Below are 14,804 nucleotides of genomic sequence, written 5' to 3' on the forward strand. Positions count from 1 at the left end.
CAGTACTACAGTTTTTCGCACATATTTACAAACTTGTTTACTCTACCATATTGATCTGTGGCATTAGAAGCATGGTGAGAACTGAATTGCTACTGCAGACAGTTAACCTCTTGTTAACTACTCTTACACTTCCCTCCTCTCCTTTGCAGTTTTCCATTCTCAAAATGAGGACTATAAAATTTTTAGGTGAATTATGATCAGCTCACCAGGAGACGATTTGGAAAGTGTTCTCCTGCTACCACTGTGTCCATCCACCTTTTCCTCTTGCTAGGGTTCCTGAGCTTTTAACAGCTACATATCTGGCAAGAAATCAACAAGTACTGCTTTCACAGCATAGTGAACAATGAAGATGGGTCTATCCATTGACTTTGTGCCTTCTAAAAAGCTAGTATATGTACACAAAGCCCTAAACGGCCTCGGTCCGGTATACCGGAAGGAGCGTCTCCACCCCCCCATCGCTCTGCCCAGACACTGAGGTCCAGTGCTGAGGGCCTTCTGGTGCCCTCGAAGCGAGAAGCCAAGTTACAGGGAACCAGGCAGAGGGCCTTCTCGGTAGTGGCACCCACCATGTGGAACGCCCTCCCACCAGATGTCAAAAAGAAAAATAACTACCAGACTTTTAGAGGATATCTGAAGGCAGCCCTGTTTAGGGAAGCTTTTAATCTTTAAGAAATTAGTATATTCTAATATTTCTGTTGGAAGCCGCCTAGAGTGGCTGGAGAAACCCAGGCAGATGGGCAGGGTATAAATAATAAATTATTATTATTGTCAGCAGGAGAGTGGAGTGGGGCAGAGATAGCAATTCTGATTTATGTACTTGCTCATTTTAGAGTATGTCAGTATTGCTGTTGTGAGTCATACTGATTATTTGCAGCACTGTTTGCAAAGTCAAGGCTGCATTTATTCAAGGCAAATAATATTAAGAAGTTCTTATAAAAGAGAAAGGACATATAATTTGACATGTAACCGATCAAGATCTTGTACCACTCAGCTTTCTCATGTTGAAGAAAACAAGAGCAGGATCATTTTATTAAGTGGCTTTGGAGAAACAAATTAAGTTTAACATTTACTTCTCATTAGGATTCAAGATACAGCAAAACAACCCCTTCTAACTGAAATGTTGGTACATCTTTCAGAAAACATTAAGTATGCATTAGCTTTGGAAATTGGGTCTTGGTTTTGAAACACTTTCTTGATGGACTCGCATTACAAAAGTGATTTTGAATAAATATGCAATTATAATGAATTTCCAGAAAGCATTTCCGCCCTGCCCCTCAATTAACAGTACAAAGAAAATTATTTACAGGGGATTCTTTGGCCCAAAATAAACTTTTCTTAATCTCAAATACAGGATTGCTTTCCACAAACTATGGCTCTCTCTCTCTGTCCCTCTTTCCCAGAATTCCCACATCCTCTAAATAATCAATCTTTCCTCCCCTTGCTCTAGGAATGTGGTAGAATGATGCTGCAGCAATCTATTTTGATTAATTTTGAGATTAGATTCTGTTTTATCACAGATTAATTGCATATTGGTCTGGGCTGCCCTTCTCCTATTGAAACCAGAGTTGTGCAGAATTATAAAGATATTTAAGATTTTATGCAAAAAGTGTGCAGTTGAGAGGCACAAAGATTCTTCCACAAAATCCCTCTATCTTTGAGGTTTTTCTGCAATTTTGTTACAATGCATCTGAGGGTGAATAAGGGATTGCCTCTGCATTCTGAATAGGGAAGAAAGAATTAATTGTCATTCCCTAAGCAATGACTTACAATACTGCACTACCAGCTTAATTTCCTGCCACCACTCTACAATGACATTTTCACCCTGATCCAGTTATGGTTGTGTATAGTTAGTTACACATGAGCAGTTGGGGCAGAGTAGGGTATGTATTCAGCTGACATCCGAATGCATATCTCCATCCACATTCTAAACGTCAACTTCTAATTGGAACCATTGACCTGTTTGTCACCTTAGCAATGGGGAAACATTCACTCTTCTCCAAGCACCTACACCCTTGTGAATATTGTTCTGCTTTTCCACCCATACAAAAGGGTGCAAAAAATACAAAAGGGTGTTTATCAGGGAGAAAAACGCCTGTGAAATGACACACAAACACACACTGTTTCCACACTCCTTAAAAACGACTGCTTGTCTCTATGGTATTCATTGTGCCCAAATTAATAAATCACTGAAATTCCCAGTGGGACTGAAACTTTGAGAGGTCAAGCTAGAGTGGAAGTAGTACAGATCAGTTTCTCACAGACACGCTATTAGAACATCTGTTTGTGTCCTTGATGCCTATTAAGATGTTTACACTGCTAATTGTAGGCATAGCATAGCTACCTTTTGTATTTTTGTTTTTCTACCAACCTCAGCGGCACAACATCATATATCTAACTTAGGCCAACTGTCAGCATGCCAATTAGTCAATGCCATATATATTTGTATCAGGTACATTCATTTGATAGATGGTCAAACTCACTGGAACTAATAACCTATGAAAATGCTTTGCTAAGACTATGCCCATATCAATTTTCAACGGCAATGTCTTAGTTTAAGAAACTGATTTCTTGACATTTCCATGTCCAGGGATTTTATGTGCAACACAGACACACATGTTGGAAGATTTTACACTAGTCTTATTATGCTTTCATAACAATGGTGTGCTGTAGTTTGGAGCTCATTATTTACTAGATTTTCAAATAAGGCTATTCCTGCTAAGCATCAAGATTCTATAAAAACTCAGTTTGCCTGAATCTTTTTGGCTCGTTCAGCTTGTGTCTATGTAAGTGTAAATTGTTTCAAAAATGATAGCCAATTAGAATTACAATGCAAAACAAAACTATCAACAGTTCTAAAACAAAATAACATTGCATATTTTTAATTTTGTTGCAAAGACAACTGACGATCCTTTTCCAGTCCCTTATTACTGACACCATGAACTGCAAATGATAATGCAGATCCTCATTCAACCTGTACATTAACTCGTATCTTCATTACAGTGGTACCTCTGGTTACAGATGCTTCAGGTTACAGATGCTTCAGGTTAGTCTCTGGTAACCCATAAATAGTACCAGTACCTCGGGTTAAGAACTTTGCTTCAGGATGAAAACAGAAATCATGGTGCGGTGGCAGCAGCAGCAGCAGAAGGCCCCATTAGCTAAAGTGGTACCTCAGGTTAAGAACAGACCTCCAGAATGAATTAAGTTCTTAACCCAAGGTACCACTGTATATCTATTTGTGGCCTTGCCCACTAAGTTTGATCTACCTGTTCAGTTCTGGTTTGCACTGAGCTCAGCTTGTACACTGAACATGCCCCATAAGCCAGGGCCACATTTCATTGGATACTGCAATTGGACACTGACCCATTCTGAACAAGGAGATGCGCAAACTGCTTCTCATTGTGAATGAAAACAGTGCCTTTTTATTCTCATAGATGGGTGGGGGCTGATGTGAGATTTGCCTACACATTTTTGTGGTCCTGCCTCTTTTTCTGCTCTTCTAGATGTGACAGCCTTTTTTGTGTTATGCCCCCACAATAGTCATTTTGTGTAATATCAACCTCCCACTCCCATACACACAGCATTCATTTTGTGACTGGTGCCCGCAACACTTTCTGAGGATTACAAATGTACCCAATGGTCCAGAAACATTGGCAACTCCTGCCCCATCACCTCTCTTTTTGAAAATAAAACACTCCCTGTAAAATGACTCTGGGAATCATTCCATAACAAGATACACAAGAGAAGGGTTGTAGCTGTAAGTTCAATGCCAGCATCTCCAGGCACCCCTGTCTAAAACCTTGAAGAGCTTATTTTTATCAGTTGAAACAATGCTGATGAACCAATGATTTGACTCAGCGTAACTGATTGGTTCAAAATTGGAAAAGGAGTACAACAAGTTTGTATATTGTCTCCCTGCTTATTTAACTTATATGCAGAATTCATCATGCGAAAGGCTGGACTAGATGAATCCCAAGCCAGAATTAAGATTGCCGGAAGAAATATCAACAACCTCAGATATGCAGATGAAACAACCTTGATGGCAGAAAGTGAGGAGGAATTAAAGAACCTTTTAATGAGGGTGAAAGAGGAGAGCGCAAAATATGGTCTGAAGCTCAACATAAAAAAAAAAAACAAGATCATGGCCACTGGTCCCATCACCTCCTGGCAAATAGAAGGGGAAGAAATGGAGGCAGTGAGAGATTTTACTTTCTTGGGCTCCTTGATCACTGCAGATGGTGACAGCAGTCACGAAATTAAAAGACGCCTGCTTCCTGGGAGAAAAGCAATGACAAACCTAGACAGCATCTTAAAAAGCAGAGACATCACCTTGCCGACAAAGGTCTGTATAGTTAAAGCTATGGTTTTCCCAGTAGTGATGTATGGAAGTGAGAGCTGGGCCATAAAGAAGGCTGATCGCCGAAGAATTGATGCTTTTGAATTATGGTGCTGGAGGAGACTCTTGAGAGTCCCATGGACTGCAAGAAGATCAAACCTATCAATTCTGAAGGAAATCAGCCCTGAGTGCTCACTGGAAGGACAGATCCTGAAGCTGAGGCTCCAATACTTTGGCCACCTCATGAGAAGAGAAGACTCCCTGGAAAAGACCCTGATGGTGGGAAAGATTTTGGGCACAAGGAGAAGGGGACGACAGAGGATGAGATGGTTGGACAGTGTTCTCGAAGCTATGAACATGAGTTTGACCAAACTGCAGGAGGCAGTGGAAGACAGGAGTGCCTGGCATGCTTTGGTCCATGGGGTCACGAAGAGTCGGACACGATTAAACGACTAAACAACAGCAAAAACAACACTGTTACTATAAGCCATAATAACCCTGAATTAACACTGTTGCCCCATTGTTACTATTTCTATTCAATCTCATTTCTCTTTATGGGATTAAATATTTGAGTGATTTCTTAGCAGCCATGAAAATATTTAATTAATTTGCTTTTATAACTTGAGTAAAAGCAGACTGTTAATTTCAAGATTCTGATCCTTGTTATATTCAGTGCCTTAGGCCTTGCCTGCCATGCAGGTACATTCAGTAAAATAAACACACACACACACACACACACACACACACACACACACACACACAGTTTCCTCATCCTACTCACTTCATTTCACTCCAAGTAACCTTTGCATCAGCCTTAAAAAAGAGCTAGAAGATGCTTCTCTCAAAATAAGTTACTGACCATATCCTTGGCTAATAAACACCTAGGCCTGTGGCCTGTAGTTTATTTAGCCTAGGATATGGTTATTGCTCATTAGGAGAAAATACCCTCAAGTTATTATTTAACAATCTTTAGCTGGGGAAAAAATGGTGTGTGGGGGGGGGAGTAACATATGGTCCAGCTGTCCACGATTTCACCTGAAAAGGTTTTATCAACACCTTTAGCAAAAGCTGCCTCAGGCAACTCATAAAAACATGGAGAAGTCAATACACCCAAGAAAAGAGCTGAATAAATAAAAATAGTAGTGGTACATTTAATGTATACCTTTCATTCCAAGGGACCTCTACAGCCTAGAGAAATTTCACACTAGACATAAATGGTAGTTGGTTAAAAAAAAACCATTAGAAATGCTAACAGCTACCAGGCATCTTCATTTTACTCCTTCAGAACACCTGACTTGATTTCAGTTGAGCAACTGTGGCAATGAAGTCTCCAAGTTGTGCCTTTTTAGTTGTATGCAGTTTGGCACTACCAAATGGTATAAGGTGGCACAGGTCAGGAACGAAGAATCCTGACAGTGAGGTTTTCAGGGGCAATGGTATTTCAGTGTGCAGTTGTTGTCAAGTTGCCAACTATGTGCTCCTGTGAGGTGAGCCACAATCTCACTGTATGGTATGTCAACACACTCTCATAGTTGCCCATCTGTGACTTTAGATATTGTAGCTCTTCATGTGAAACTACTCATGGTTTCCTCAGTTTCTCATCCTGCTGACGACCCAACCACAGATCAAATCAGTGGTTGGAGGGGTTTATAACTGAAGTAATTTCACAGAACCTGTCACTTTTGAAAGGCTGCTCCCCAAAGGCAAAGAGAACACCTGCAAAGGAGAACAGGACTCACCTAACTGGCAGTGGGAAAACAGAGAGGGCTGTTTGGCTCTTGTTTCGTTAGGTAGATCATGTTTAAATAGCCACATTCAGTTTCCATTCACATTCCATGTATATTCTGTCCCTACAGCAGAGAAGAGAAAATACAGTTAAAAGGTGTTTACAAGCCAAGTCAACCCTGTGATTTGCTACTTGTTTTCATTTTTTGCTTGAGAGGCACACACCTATAGCAGACTTTAAGTCGGCATTCCACAGCCATGAAGAAATTTCTTGTTTGTAAACCAAAGAGGAAGAATTATAAGCCAGACACTTACATCACCTGACAGATGTGTTTCTCAATCACGTAAGTTTATTTAAGGCTTCTCCCCCCCCCCACCTTTTTCTCTCTCTCTCTTTCTTGAACATGAATTGGAATGGGCTTGAAAAGTGGGGGAAAGTGGAAAATAAAAAGAGCAAACACATGCTGCTTTTTTTAAAAAAAGTAATTAATTGACTCTGCTTTCCTATTTGCACTGTCAGAACTACCAAGTCCTCTTCTAGGTCTGGAAGTATATATATTTTCCCTACACTTGTCCGAAACTCTATAGCTACTGGTAGAACGGTAACACATAATAACATGGTAGCGACACATAAAGCTGTCAGTCTTAAAGGGAAATGGATGCCAAAGCTGAGGGGGTAAACAGACTAAATCAATTTGAACATGCATGTTAAGGTCTGTGAAAGGGCAGAGTTTAGTGCTGCTAGGCTGAAAAGCATTTGTCTCTGTCTCGTTGTATTTCCCTACCATGCAGTGGAATACACCCACAGGCCTCTTGCTTGGCTCCAGTCAGGCTCCGTGGCTGATTAATGACAGCTGGAGGTGTCCAGTAATTTCCTCACCTAATAATAAACTACAGTCCCCAAAAGAGTGGTTCCCTCAGGCCCGCCTTTAACAGAACTGTACTCGCCACCAGTAGAAAGCCAATTACCATGTCTGAGATAAGGCACATTTAAGCAGCTTTCCAGGGCCATTTAGTTGGCTTTGGGCACCTCGCCTTTGTCTACCTTTGGACAAGCTATGTTCAGATAATGTCTGGGTCAGTTATATAATGACCTAGTGTTCCCAAAATATCTTTGTCATCCCTGCAGGACAGAACCTAAATTGGAGGACTGTCTCGTCTAAGCACAGATCAAAAGGCCTACAAGCAGCCACACCAACTAAAAAAAAAACCACGCCAATGGCCTTCGCTCCCTTATTCTTTTTCCCAGGGTCACCAACTTACACAACGATGACTACTGTTTCTGGGGCTTAAGCAATCAGTCTGCCTCACAACAGCCTACCCGAAGGGGCCCACTAAAACATTTTATAGGAGAATTTATTCTCCGCAAGAACTTTTCCAGATTCTGTCAGCAATGAAAGATGTGTGTGTGTAAAATATGAAGTTAATAAAGGTTGCATTATTTAAAGGGGAGATCTCTTTCCTCATAAAATACTAATTTCTGCATTAACAAGCATGCAAAAGTCGAGTAAATTAATCATGTCCTTAAACATAAGCCAACAGTCCCACCCTCTGCTTTGCCCTGTGCTGTGCTTACGTTCAAGAGATATCGGCTTGATTTATTCAAGGAAGCTTGCATGGACTTCTAGGGGTGGGGAAAATGGGCCTGAAAAGCATAATGTGGCTTTTTAAAAAGGTAAAGAATATAGGTTTAGCTGCAACAACATTTCTATATATTTGGAAGCTATGTACTTTAAAAATCAAGGTATTAGTACATTAGCTTGTATGAAGGGGGACCCAAGATATTGTGGGACAAAGAATAAGGTGAGCTTTTTGGATGCTCTGGAGTGAAATCTTGTATTGGAAGGAAGCATGCAAGAACCTTATGGGGAGGCAAATACAAATTAGGCTTCTAAAGCTATGTACACATTAGCAGCTTCAAAACACAGTGAGGTTGCTTCCCCTTAATGAATTTCAGGTTGCATTTGCATGTTGAGGTGCATACAGGAGACTAAGTGTGCATGTCTTCACCTGATATGCGTTACATGTTCGGTTTCCTCATGGCTCCCTCCTATACATGAAGCTGCCATCTGTGCACATGCTGCCACCTGGATGTGTGCAACAGCTGTCTCAAATGTACACACCTCACCTCAACTGCAAATTGAACTTATGTTTTCAAATCAGATGGAAATTGGTCCAAGGGGAAATGCATCGAACAGGAGTATTTCTACGTAACCACAAAATCGCTAACCTTACCTTCATATCTCTCAGTCCAGTACTTCTCAAGAAACTACAGGGTGGATATGGATTGTAGCTAATGTCACGTGTACACGGCTTCAGGCAGCAGTAACGGAAACACGCTGGAGCATGTTCAGTATATGGTAATGTGTGCACAGCCAAAGCGTTGGTGTTCTTTGGAAAAGGCAAGAAGCCCAATGGACCAGCCACACAAAGAGTCTGGAAGGGAAACTGTCTTTTAGAAACAACAGAGCAGATTATTTCGCATACACTAAGGTCTCCTGCTCTTTTAGAATCATAGAATTGTAGCGTTGAAAGGGGACCTGAGGATCATCTAGTCCAACCCCCTGCAATGCAGGAATCTCAACTAAAGCATCCATGACTGATGGCCATCCAACTTCTGCTTAAAAATCTCCAGTGAAGGAGAGTCCACCACCTTCCAAGGGACTCCATTCCCTTGCCAAACAGCTCTTACTGTCAGAAAGTTCTTTCTAATGTTGAGTTGGAATCTCCTTTCTTGTAACTTGAATCCACTGGTTTAGGTCCTACCTCTGAAGCAGGAGAAAACATGCTTGCTTCATCTTCCATGTGACAGCCCGTTCAATATTTGAAGATGACTATCATATATCCTCTCAGTGCTGTTAGTGTGCTCCATTAAAGATCTAAACTATGGGTTGCCTTATTAAGTTATTGGCTGAATTTCCTTTCCTTTCGAATCCTCTAGAGCACTTGGCACAGCATGAAAATGATCCTACATTAAACTATTAGAGGTAAGCACAGCTGACTACCAAGTGAAGAACACTGAATAACTGTTTTCCATCCATATGTTTATCTGAAATGTTCCAAAAACTAGTATCTCCTTTTAAAAAATAATGCAACTCGGACAACTTCACCCAAAAAAGAAAGAAAAGAAATTCTTTTTAAAGGATTATTCTGCCAAAAAAGATTTGTAATATTTAACTTACATTTTCCCTGACACTGAAAGAGCGGAAGACTGAGTATCCCATTTCCTCTGTGTCTGAGCTGTTTTGTGTTTTAGAAGTCATGAATGCCAGTATCGTGTGTTTTTTTCCAGAGCTGCTTTCTAACTGCAGAAACAGGATGTATTTAATCCCAGGAGCAGGTAGGCCAGGAATGTGTCCTGGTACAGATTCTGTTATGTATTGAATAGATTCTAATCTCACCTAGAATCACATATCAGTATTTGGAAGGAATAAAAAACTGTTCTATACATTAATGTATGCTTGCAATTCACTATATATGTGTTTCTTCACATGGACACCGAGAATACAATGTTTAAACCCTCTAGCTGGCAATGGTGGGTTACACTGGCCGTAGTGGGTATGAGAGATTTAAAGGGCAATATAATAGAAATTTATTTACCGTTTTGAATTCTGTTTTCTTCATCATTTCTGTTCTCTTCCATCTCCTCTATTTCTCTCTCTGCTTGAATAGTTTTTAGTATTCTCTCAGTTGCTCCTTTAATGCAAAGAAATGTGATAAAACATTATTGCCATAGATATTGCTGAACATCTGATGGGGAATATAAGAAGAAATTGTCCAAACATTACTTGCTGTCAGAGCAAAGCAACTGGCAGTACTCCTCCATATAACTTCCCTAAAAACCTCAATGCAGTGTCCTTCCTCAGAGAAAGGCATTGTGGGAAGAGTTGGATTGCTGCTTTCCCACAACAGGAAAAGCTGTTTAAAGTTAAACAGTTTGCTGTTCATTTTAAAACAGTCTTCTTTGCTGTGCCAAAACCAGCAGAGGCATCCTTACAAGGCTCTTCTAGGCTGTCTGCCCTGGTGCCTGGTTCTGAGGAAGGACAGTGGTATTGTTCCTCAAAGTTGTGGGAATGTTAGGGATGTGGATTAGGATATATTATTAGATAGGTCCTATCCAAGCTTGTGTTAGCAAGCTTCCAATATCAGCAGAGTGACATTCCCCTTTGGCGCGCAGCAAAGCGTGAGCGTTAGATTCGCTAGAATCTCTATAACAATATTACACTTTATACTTCAATATTACACTTCCTGGCAAAGGTCCCCTTTGTCCCTCTTAAAAGAAATACACAACACAGTGTTTATAAAATAAGATAGAGTTTACTTACAGTTTCATCCTGAGTTACCAGCATAATCTCAGAAAGGCAGGCTTGCTTAGAAAAGTTACAAGTATATATACATCTAGAGACTACTTAGTAAAGTAAGACTCCATTTGGTCTCACTCTTGGCTGCAGGCCTAGAGTGAGAACCATCCTAACTAGAGATTCTCTGAAGATGTGTTCCCATCGAAGGAGGAAGTAGCTAAGAGAGCGAGTGATTGCAGGCTAGGGGCTTATCTAATCCAACTCATTTGCATGTCTGAGGGAACAGGAACTGACCTGTAGTCAGGTGTCCCTCCAGGTGAGTTCCTGTTAGTGGACACTCTAGGAACTGTTGTGACTTGTCTGCCCCAGTGTTCCATCCCACAAAAGTGAGGAAATGAGGAAGGCAGGGATATATTATTGGTGCCCTGGTGCACTACTGGAATAAAAAGAAAATTATTTTATAGGTGAAGACCAGAATCTAGGGTAGCTATGTACTCATCACCAAAAAAAAAAAAAAGGATTAAAAGAGGGCATGGATATACGTTGCACCTGCATATACTAATTTATATGTATAGATACAAATGTAAAAATAACTGCTATAAATTAAATAGAAATACAGTATATTTCCACATAGTGGAGTAGACTGTGACCAGGTGTGTCTACTCATTCGCTGCTCAGGCAGTAACGGTTGAGGGCCAACTTCAGCACTCTTGCCCTTCCTTCTTATTCTTTATCTGGAAGGCCTTCAACTAGAGGACTGCCTTCTGCAAAGCAGAACACATGGCCACCCTTCCAGACTCTTGAACAGAATCATGACAGGTATGGAATGACTTTCCCTCAAAGACTAGGCAGGCACCTGCAGCATGCTTCCAGAATCCAGCATGCAGGAACCTGCAGGCTCTTAGTGCCAGTTTTCAATTTATTTGCTCCATTTTAAAACTATGAAGCGTCTCCAAAGTGATTGTGTGAGACATATGCAAAACAACTGCATGTAGAAAAACTGCTAAAACAATTGCATATATATATATAAATTTAAAAACAACAGATGCATTAAAAACAGTTAAAACAATTCATATATCAACAAACATATTTAGCATGCTAACTACTACAGTTCATGTTTCACTGATATATTTTTATGGATTATAATTATTAAAAGCATTGATTCAATGCTTTTTACGGGGGGGGGGGGGACTGAGAGAGACTTACAGCAAGTTAAAAATGCAAAACTACCATTATCACACCCAGCAAAATAGATAAAACCAAGTTGATATGTTTCATTGACATGTTCTTATTTTGCTGGTAGCAAACTTCCTTGATACTCTCTGGAGTGAAAGGTGGTATAGAATTGGTTTTAAAAATGAATTAACTTTCAAGAGTCTTTGCAGACTCTGGAACAATGAGAAAGCTCTCCCAACAGTCCAGCTGCCCAAGAAAGGCAATGGTATTCTGTAGCAACTGCATTGCATAGCAGCCCTTTACAGTAGTCTGGCCTTGTGGGTCCAAACCCAAGGAACCCTATCTAGGTGTTCTGTGTTCCTGTGTTGAGTAACACCTAAGCAAGGAGCAGGGCTGTACCAAGCAGCCAAGCCCCTGATGTTGCACACTTGCTAATGTCTGTAGTGGGGAGCAGGAGGTATGTGCCTTCACACATATGAAGGCACACACGTGTTGTTTTTTGCATAGAGATTTGGGCTGTAATGGTTTTTTTCCAGCAGAACACAAGGAATAAACAGCACAAGGGAAAAACTGGGTCGAAAAAACGAGACAGGGCAAAACATGGGATTATAAGATTTAACACAGAGAGGGGAAAAAATGGAAGAAAACAAAACAAAAATCCCAAATGCACATCGTAATTTGTTCCCTGAAACAGCGGGGGGCAGGGAGAGAAAAGAGTTTGAAATAAACGAGAGAGGCGGCTCACTACACTTCTAGCAGACACAGACCTTCATTTTAAACTGGGGGGAGGGGACAACGGAACGGGGGGGGTGTTTCCAGGGGGGAAGGAGAAAACAGCGCACAAACTTCTTTGCTTGTTCTTGCAACCTAACAAGTCCCCGAATCTGAGGAAGAGGAGGTGGTGGTGAAGGTATAGGCGTTCCTGTAACAGAATGTCGCCTGCCATGCCCAACATCTGTGGTGGCGGCTATGGACGCAGCAAGTCACCAATGCCCACCGCTAAGGAGCATGGGAAGATTCCACAGAACGGAAAAGGTTCAGTCCTAAAGAGGAAACGAGGGTCAAACCCACACAGAACAGCCTCTCCCAACTCGGGAGGCTTTTAGGACTTGTTGAAGGCTGCCAAAACAGCCCAGATCATCTCTTGGCCGCTTCCGCCTCAGGGTCTCTGTCCATGAGGTCCTTGGACCGGTTCATGGCCACATCGTATTTCTCGTCGACCAGGCTGGTGAAGACGTTCTCCAGCACATCAGAGGCATGCGCCAGGACCAGCAGGGCTAAGGTCCGCCTGTCCATGTGGTGGGGGTCATTGACCCACCGGTCCAGGACGCTCTCTTGCAGCTTCTTCACCAAGCGCTGCTTCTCCCTGGTGTTGGTGACTGGGTGGGTGGTCATGTCGAAGAGGAGGAAGTTCTGCTTCTCAGTCGTCAGGATCCCCTTCTCCACAAGGTTCTTGGTGGTCCACTCCCGGACATTGCAGAGCTGGTATTGCAGCTTGAAGGGGTTCCAGGTCTCACCCGTCAGCAACTCAATCTACGTCTGCACTGTCTCAGCAGGTTCGGTGGCTTTGAGGTGCCGCAGCGTCTCGTCTAGGAGGACGTCTCCTGTCGGGGCATCTGACTTTAGGAGGACCTTCCGGTCCAGCAGTCGTATTTTCCTCATAGCCTGTGGCTCCAGCTGTATCCTTCCCCTCATTGCCAGCTCAATGAGGATGCCGCCCCAGAGGCCGGAGGAGATGCAGTCGTTCCAGAAGGATGTGTAGCCCTCTTTATCCTTCAAGCCGAGGAGTAGCACCTCCTCCATGAGGGTGAGGCGGATGTCTTTGGAGTCTCCGGAGTCTTAATCACCCAAAGTCTTGTCTGGTATGGAGTCTTCCTCACCCTCCAGCCACTTGTCAATGTTTTGCCCGACATCTGCCCGCCGCCCCCAGTGAATTAACATTGTCATGGTCTCTCTGTCGTGCCTGTAATAATGCCCTGTTCTCCCCTCCTCCTCCACCTATTGCTCAAGTTGCTCCCTTGCTTCTTAATGGGAAAACTGGGGAATCCTAAGCTGAGCAAACTTTACTTCCTGGTTCATTGGCAAAAAGGAAGGGGGAGGAAGAGAAAGGGAAGGGAGGGAAAAAATACACCCCCAGCACATCAGCTTCCTCAAGGCACACACTTGTATATGTGAAGATCGCCCCAGAATCTTCAACACTGTGTGGTCAGCCGGAATGCCCCCAGATGATGTATGTGCAAATGTCAAGGGAAGTGTGCAGTGCCAGGTGTAGGGCAACCAGTGAGGCCCCCCACTCCTTGTTTCTGTGTTGTTCAACACGGGAATGAAGGACGCTGAAATCAGACCGAAGTATCAACATAATGCTGGCACCCCTAATGGATTTCAGCAATATCCACCATTCACAACTAGGTGTTTCACTTCTATTCCCATGACAGAAATTGTCTCATTTCCTAACAAAGAATTTAATAGTCAAGCAATTAAGTATTATCATACTGACTCAAGCCAAATTAAACAAAAAGGAATGCAACCATTATCTGCTGTGTATGGGTTTAAATTTTATGAGCTATCTGATGTCATGTACAATAAAATTTTATGACTGCACTTTATTACAATTTATTGTGTTATAATACAATTCATCCTTTATATTAACTGTAATAGTCATACACCTTTCCCCCTCTCATGTGTTAGGTTTATTTTACTTCAACATAAAGGAGGAATCTGGTCTGATAATCCACATGGAGAAAAACTGATTACCTGGTTCTTTATCAGTCTAGTTTACAATCCAATGTTGGGACCAAAACTGTCTTGGGCAACCTTATGAATGACCTGTCCTGGGATATGGGTAGAGTGAACGCAACCCTGTTGCTTCTCCTGGAACCCCCAAGCCATCGGACTAGGGATGTACTAGAATTGTACTGCTCACCCTGAAAGCAGTTGAGCAAGTGTTCCAGCTGAATGCTCTGTGTGAAGCTGTCTTTTGAAAAGTGTTTTGAGGCTCTGCATATGAAGGCAGAAGGGAAAGCTAGCAAGTACGGTAAGATGACAGCATTTGCAGCCCATTTAAAGGATTGACCCGACTGAGGTCTAGATTTTCCCAAAATGACTGCATAATTATTTTTTAATTTTTAAACAGTGCATCACATATTGATTACCTTCCCCAATCTGAGTATTCACCCCATCCCGAATTCCATGTGCTTTTTGGAATGGCCTTGATTCAGCTCTTGAGGCTGATGAACACATATGCCTCAGCTCTTGAGGCTGATGAA

The 14,804-nt window shown here is 42.0% G+C and overlaps 2 long non-coding RNA genes and 1 pseudogene across 5 annotated transcripts in view; 1 reads left to right on the plus strand and 2 right to left on the minus strand.

Annotated features, from left to right (window-relative positions):
* Positions 1–11,992, plus strand: part of LOC148687363 (uncharacterized) — a 105,886-nt gene extending 93,894 nt beyond the window's left edge. Inside the window, exons 5-9 of the long non-coding RNA XR_015947765.1 lie at positions 3,001–3,043; positions 6,193–6,405; positions 9,003–9,048; positions 9,354–11,181; positions 11,798–11,992. This is a non-coding gene — a long non-coding RNA (uncharacterized LOC148687363). The remainder of the gene's footprint in view (positions 1–3,000; positions 3,044–6,192; positions 6,406–9,002; positions 9,049–9,353; positions 11,182–11,797) is intronic.
* Positions 1–14,804, minus strand: part of LOC118083595 (uncharacterized) — an 80,517-nt gene that overhangs the window by 12,922 nt on the left and 52,791 nt on the right. For 2 of the 4 annotated variants that reach the window (XR_015947762.1, XR_015947761.1), the window contains exons 2-4: positions 9,662–9,757; positions 8,297–8,497; positions 6,076–6,186 (exon numbers count right to left, since the gene is read on the minus strand). This is a non-coding gene — a long non-coding RNA (uncharacterized LOC118083595). Of the gene's footprint in view, positions 1–6,075; positions 6,187–8,296; positions 8,498–9,661; positions 9,770–14,804 lie in introns of those variants that run through there. The other 2 variants (XR_015947764.1, XR_015947763.1) reach the window with 2 other exon arrangements.
* LOC118083594 (Golgi phosphoprotein 3-like pseudogene) lies at positions 12,641–13,892 on the minus strand (annotated as a pseudogene).

The sequence above is a fragment of the Zootoca vivipara genome, chromosome Z1, assembly GCF_965207765.1.
Source record: "Zootoca vivipara chromosome Z1, rZooViv2.hap1.1, whole genome shotgun sequence".
NCBI classification, from domain to species: domain Eukaryota; kingdom Metazoa; phylum Chordata; class Lepidosauria; order Squamata; family Lacertidae; genus Zootoca; species Zootoca vivipara.